Raw genomic sequence first — 7,806 nt, forward strand, 5'->3', positions numbered from 1 at the left:
AGCATTCAGTTGTTTTAGTATCGCTCCAACAGAGTTGCCCTTGTGTATCTTCTTAGTTAAGAACTGTGGCCTATATATTTTTTTTCTTAAATGAAGATCAGCTGTTCCGGTTTACATTAGCCTCACAATAAGAAAGCTGATTAATCAGCAATTACTAAATCCAGTCGTCTACACTCAAAAAAATTATTCAAGGGCCAAGTAAATTTCACAGAAATATATAGGTGTGTATGCTTGATAAAACTGCTGAACTTCCTCAAACAGGAACCTTTGTTTGAAGTATACACATGCAAATTAAGTTTATTTCTTTGAAATAAATTATGATTTGACTGACAGATTACATGATTTAAATATGGATAATAATCACTGTATGTTTCAACAATATTTTTGAGAATACACTACGAACAGCAATTAGTTTTAATAAGTGCAATTAATATAGAATTTAACTCAATTTTATTTGAGACCTAACTTAACAACTTAAAAAAATCAAGTCAACAGAGCGTAACTGACATAAAGCGTCACCATTTTAACGGTTGTGGAACGTTCTGAACAGGATGGCGGCAGGCTTGGCAGGCACAGCGGCTTGAATTTAAACCTGACTCGGTGGTAAGTAATTTTGAACATATTTATCATTTCTTATAAGCCTCATTAGTTAAAGAATCCAGACATGAGCATGAAATGTCAGTTGACAAGCATTACATTAGCGACGTTATGTCTTGTTAGCATCTTAAAGACTCAAGACTTAGCCTACACTATTTGATATTAGTCCTTCTTTGACACATCGTGTAGCTCGCCTCGAACATTTAATGTGTGTAATTGCAACATGTTGTTGCACATTTTAAGGTGGAGGCAGTTTTGGGAATAAAACCTAAAACCTTTCACCCTGCCAAGTTAGCCATAGCACCCATTAATGACGATGGTTCACAGACTAGCTTCTCACAGGTTTCCGACCGTGTTAAGAGTACTCGAGGCGCCGGGCAGGCCCGACCCAACTCCACTCGACCCGTGGGATAGAGTCGAACCTTTCAAAAGGTGCCGTGTCGACTGGCACCAAAAATAACGAGGGTGCACTGTTGCACCGCGTTGTTTTTGTTTTTTGGCTAGGTGCGGGTTGTGAGTGAGGACTGGAGAGTCAAACCGCGTCAGGTCCGGATATTGGCACCCACGGGTCGAGTGTGGTCGTAATTTGTGGGCCCGTTGAGAACTCTAGACTGCTTTAAAACTTAAACAGGATATAGCAGGAGGACATATGTAATTTAAAGTGATCAACGCCTACTGAGTCCTGTCCACCTGGACCTAGGGCTGGACAATAATTCAATATCAATATATATCGCAAAATACTTTTACTCAATAACGGTGATATGAGTTTTGAACACATTTCTGATATTCTGATATACATACAGTATATGATTACAGCGTTTCACTGACTGGCGTTCAAGCCGGTCAGTAATTCAAGCTGAACAGAAATTCGCTACGTAAGTGATGGCGTACACCACAGACACGGAGCCCGTCCTATGAGTCCGACCAAGCCCAGCAGCAGGTGGCTGTGCTCAGCGCGAGGTAGAAGGCTAGGCTAGGCTAACCTCCAACGCTGCTAGTTTTAGCTACAAAATGAGTGCTCATGACCGTAATGAAAACGTGACTGAACAAGCTTCTACAAGCGAAGAGAAAGCAAACGAATTAGTTGATAAGAGAGTAAAGAATAACTCGATGGTACGGAAGTGGTTTGGCTCAGTGTCGCTGAGAATAACATAATAAGCCTGTATTGTAGTTTAAAGTTAAAGATATTAAGTTAAAAGTTTTATTTGACCTTTTGATGGTGATTTAAAATTTCTTTGTTTGAAGGTTAATTTAGCCTTGCTAAATACAAATAAAAGGTGAACATTAATTTATTGTACAGTTTTTATTTCTAAAATGTTATACTGGAGGAGTTTCATAGACTTGGCTAAATAATTTTTAGTTTTACAGTATCTGTTGTGGGCATTTTTGGCAGTTTTTCGGAGGCTTTTATATTGTTTATATTGATACCTGAATTATATCGTATTGACCGAAATTAAGAAATATATTGTGATAAAAGTTTTGGCCATATCGTCCAGCCCTACCTGGACCAGGTGGTTTCGGTAGAAGAGACACAGGAGTGAAGTGTCTCGGGTCTCTTTTCTTTCTGTTTTTAATGTAATGTGCCTTATCGGCATGTATGGAAGGTAAACAATACTTATAATCTGTAAACAATACGATAAAAATTCAGTTGTAAGTAATTGAGATTCAACACAAACAAGCAAATTAAAAAAATGAGTTGCCATGTGCCTGAATGTATTCAGCTAGATATAAAAGCATGCAATTCATAGTGAATTAGGTTGTTATAGAAAGAAATGTCATAAGCTTGATGGTTTTATAATGCATTCAATATGTTTTCAAAATTTGCTTTTCAGCATGGGAAACAACAGATTAAGAAAAGAGGGGAGGTAAGCTGTTTCTGTTTAATATAACAAAGCATTGCCTACATTTATTCCAAAATTTATTATGGGAATATTGATGTTATATGTTGTCCCTACAGAATGAGTGTCAGAGCCACATGAATGGCAAAGGAGAAAGATACAGAGAGGATGAGCAGCAAAGGGCAGCAGGCCACACTTGAACACAGATCACCAAGGGAAAAGTGAGACTCACGGCATAATCTCCACCCTGTGATCCACTTGTGCATCCAATTTAAACCTCAGTAAGGTAAAAGTGTATGGAATGGCAGTGTAAGCTCTGCAAATTTGTTGCATCATCAAAGGGGGGACTTAAACACTATCGACTTAAACATGGACATTTTGGTCGTGGACATTTTCTGCCTTGTATTCATTTGAACTGTCCGTGTTCCTTTCAAACTTGGGGTGGCTTGCGTACACACTTGTATAGAGCTCACAAATCAGAGGAAACTGAAAATCAAGGAGATGTAATAGCTTTTAAATGTAAAATTTGTGACTCTTGCTTTCCAAATACAAAAGATTATTTTCAACATATTAACTCTCATCTGAAAAGACTAGAAACAATAGTGTGTATGTTTGATGGTTGTGAGTTCAAAACAAACATATATGGCACCTATGCTACCCACAGAAGTCGAAAGCACAAACCTTACTCATGTGATGACCTGAAGACTGATGTCATTGTAAAAATTCCTATTTCTACCAGTGTTCAACAGAATGAAACCCATTTTTCATCAGTGGAATCAGTTGGTAATGTGGAATTGAATACTACTGTAGCTTTGGATTGCGAAGCACATACAAGTGCATTTGTGGAAGTAATTGGTTCTCTCTTGTTGAAGTTAGAAAGCATTTATAATGTCACAGGTAAATGTTTAGATGACTTGGTGGAACAGCTCCAGTTTATTTGTGCATCATCATTGCAGTACATTCCAAATTTAGTGAGAGACATTTTGACACAGAATAACTGCACTGTTGATGAAACTGTTACCAGTGAGTTAGTTGAAAAATTACAACTCTGTGATCCTTTAACTAAAGCTTTTGGTCCTGATGGTCCTTTTCATTCTCAGTATAAGAGGAGGAAATACTTTAAAGAAAACTTCCATTTTATTGAGCCAGTTGAATATATATTTGATCCACTGGACAGTTGTTCTTTTCAATATGTACCCATTCTACAATCCTTACAGCAACTATTAAACAATAAAGATGTAAGTAAAATACTCACAAGATATTCAGGCAGCGCGTCGCAGCTTTCATCCTTTCGAGATGGCAAATATTTTAAGTTAAATGCGTTTCACACGGATGAAGAGCTAAGAATTTCACTTATACTTTATGTGGATGATTTTAAAATATGTAATCCTCTTGGAACCTCACGGAAAAAACATAAAGTGACAGCCGTGTATTGGGTACTTGCAGATCAGAATTGAGATCCCAATTAACATCAATTCATTTGGCACTTCTTTGCAAAGCCAATGATGTCAAGAAATATGGCTATGAAACTATCATGGAGCCTCTCTTGAAGGATCTTATTACATTAGAGGAAGAAGGCATTTTTTTTTTTCCTGCCAGTGGCAAAAATATCAGAGGAACAGTTTTTTGTGTTTGAGCAGATAATCTTGGTGCTCATTCTTTGAGTGGCCTGGTGGAAAGTTTTACTGGCCATTACATATGTAGATTTTGTATTGGGGACCATTCAGACTACCAGCAAAAAGAGGTGCATTCTGTTTTTTTTCCACCAAGAACAAAGGAGAATTATACTTTACATGTTCCGTCTGTAAAGGAAAACCCTGATCTGCAACTTTGTTACGGTGTAAAGAAGGTTTGTCCCTTAACAGAAAAATTGAAGCATTTCAGTTTTGTGACAGGGTACCTACCAGATGTACTCCACGACCTCTTGGAAGGAATAATACCTTTGGAGTTGGCACTTTGTTTTAACTTGTTTGTAAAAAGCAGTATTTCACTCTATTACAATTACAACAATTTAATTACTGAGTTTCCATATAATTGGACTGATAAAACTAACCGCCCCCAACCCATCCCACTAAATCTTTCTTCTCGTAGATCTATTGGTGGAAACGCACACGAGAATTGGACACTACTGAGATTATTATCATTTATAATTGGTACAAAGGTGCCATTCAGTGATCCCGCATGGCAAGTTCTCATGACATTAAAAGTTATATCTGAACTTGTGGTATCCCCTATTCATACTGAGGACAGTATAAGTTATCTCGATACATTGATATCTGAACATGGCCATAGACTGTTGGAAGTCTTTCCTGACTTCAAGTTAACTCCTAAGTTCCATTTCTTGGAACATTATCCAGATATGATAAAATGCTTTGGACCTTTGGTTTGTGTTTGGACTATGCTCTTCGAGGCAAAGCATAATTTTTTTAAGCGTATTGTTAGACACAAACAGTTTCAGAAATATTCTACTCAGTCTCACCACAAAGCACCAAATGATGATGTCATATCATTTACAGGCTGATGCTTTGAAACCTGCATTATGTGTGAGTAAAGTAACTAGTATTCCAATGGCATTGCTGCATGAGGAAATACAGGAGTCCTTTAAAAAAGTTTATCCAACACAAACCACAGTGGAGCTGACAAATGCACTGTCATATCATGGAGCCAAATACTCAGTTGGGATGATTTTACCTCATGGATCTACTGGTGGTCTACCTGATTTTGTGGAAATTTCACAAATTGTGATTGTAGACAGTGATCTTAATTTCATAGTTAAGTTGCTAAACAGTTGGTATTATGAACATTTTAGGGGTTTGTTTTGGAGCACTCTGGGAAGGTGACTCTGCTGCACATACAGCAACTTAGTGATACATACCCTTTGGCAGCATACTGTGTGGGAGGGAAATGCATGGTCAGTTTAAAAAGACACATTATTGTCCAGTAGTAGGTGAAAAAGCTAAAAGCATCAACTGTACAGCAATCCTACTCTGATTTCCAGTTGTGAATTTTTTTAAACAGATGGACCCTGTCGTTGTGAAGGTGATTATAGATCATCACAGTGAGATGCTCACACTGTCATCAGGGATACCAGACACAGTGGAACAACTGCATAAGACTGTGAAGGACACTTTCCAGATCCGTGAGAAATTGACCCTCCATTACTTTGACGAGGACTTTAGGGATTTCTTCACAATTCATTCTACTAAAGAGGTTAAACATAAAGGGACAATCAAGGTGGTCATTATTCCATCCATAGTGCTCTCATTGGCAACACCAGAGACTGAAAATGTGGCAGATAGTGTGAGTGACACCTCTAGTTTGACTTCAAAAACACTGTCTTCACAATCATCCTCTATTCTGCAGACTACCAGTCAGATGGCACATCATCAGTGTCATCACAAGCACGTCATATTAAGTCCTGAAAGGGCATTTTGGCCAAGGGAAATTGAAATTCCGAGTTTTTCAGTTGAAACAGAGGCAGTATTGAGGAATGCGAATGAACAGTTTTTGAAAAATGGAACTGTCCTCAACAACCCCCAGGTCAAGTCTGAAATAATGGAAGGGCTGGCAGATTACATGTACAGTTACACTGCCTATCCCACAGGCCTTCAGGTTGGACAGGTTGCAGAAGCCTTAGTCCAAAAATACCCATGTCTCACTGAACCTGGAAGTCGCAACAGAAGGATTGGATGGATGTACAGCCTAAAATACAAGATGGGGAATTATAGGTCCAAGTTAAGAAATCTTGGATTTCCTGAAGTTACATGCAATTCTCTCAAAAACAAGCGTCCTGGTGAAAGGAAACCAGCCAAAAATGTTAAAAAAGCACGCAAAGGGGAAGTGATGTATCTCCCAAATTATCCTTCAGGAGAAAGCAGTGAACACCAAGAGCAACAGCGGCTTGAAATTCGGTCTGAATTAAAGAAGAAAGAGAGGGCAACCATCAATGAATTGATGTCCAACACGTTTGCTCATCGAAGACAGGATGTTGTTAGTCTTCAACTGAGCATCAAAGAGATTAAGGAAAGGTGGTCTGCCTTGTTCGACGTGTCACAGGTGAGAAAATCACATTTTTCCAACACGGTTTAACACAAATACACCTTAAGCAGAAGAGGCTGAAATTCAGAAATTGTATTGTTTAAATATAAGTTTGTAAATTGGGCCCTGTCTTTTTTTGTCTTTTTCTGTTTTTCAGGTCAACGCTGAGTTCCATTGAATTACTACTGTAAAACTTGAGGCCAAATTCATGTTCATGTTAGACCACTACACCCTAAACTTCTTGCCATCTTCCAAGCCAAGAAATGTGCTGCTGGAGAGAGACATCGCACAGAAATGAATATTCTACTCCAGGTATTTCATATTACTCCTCTGTTGAGATGCTTCTTTCCTTCATCACTCTTTTCCCTTATTAACCGAATTTAATTTTCAGATAACTGACTCTTCTGTACTCTTACATTTAACACAAGATCATATGCCTCATGCAGCTTTTATTCCACCAGTGTTTCTCAATCTTCTCTAACAGTCTGTCTTCTTCATATGCAACATACACTCTCCACAGAAGTTTAATAGAAATTGCAATGTTTTACCAACTGCTTGAATAAATTTTGTTTAATTTTTTCACTGTAGTCAAATCTGTTATATTTCAAGAGGCCAAAATGTGGACTGAGGAGAGTGACTGCTGAATCTTGTCAGCGGTTTAAATACACTTTCTCCTTAACAGATTGGAATTCCCATAGAAAAAACCAGAGAAGTTGTAATCCGATGTCTCATTGATCACCTCGGTGAAGATGTGGATGCCGTGATTAAGGAGTTTGAGGTGAGTGCAATAGATGACTTTCAGTATTCTCCCTACAGCAATCTGTAAATTTGAAAGTGTTTCTGCTGAGTACATAGTCAGCTATAACAACTAATAATTGCCACTTGGACTTTTTGGGTCTATTGGACACACTACAACATTAGTCTTGTTGCATATATCCAAATCAGTTTGGATTTTGCAAACCTAATACACCAAATATTATCTAAATTGAAAGTAATTCCATATTGGCCTGATGTTCAGTTTAAATAATTTTTTATTTATATAGTGCCACTTAACAGATGTTATCTGCAGAGAGGATTTTTCTTCAGAGATAATGTTTGATTTCAATAGTTTCTATTGGTTTACAAAAAACTGCCAGACTGACATAGTCAAAAAACTATTTTTGCCCCTCTCATACACCTGCTGCTAGTCATCACCTATGTCTTACCTGCATGCTGTTTACTATTATAATGCCTCACCTAGTTTATAGCCCCTAACTACATTGTGGCATAAACAGACATACTGCCAAGTCCAGTTATGACCCGGATGAATGAGAATGTGCACGGATAGCTTAAT

Source organism: Melanotaenia boesemani, chromosome 18 (genome assembly GCF_017639745.1).
Source record: "Melanotaenia boesemani isolate fMelBoe1 chromosome 18, fMelBoe1.pri, whole genome shotgun sequence".
Lineage (NCBI taxonomy): Eukaryota > Metazoa > Chordata > Actinopteri > Atheriniformes > Melanotaeniidae > Melanotaenia > Melanotaenia boesemani.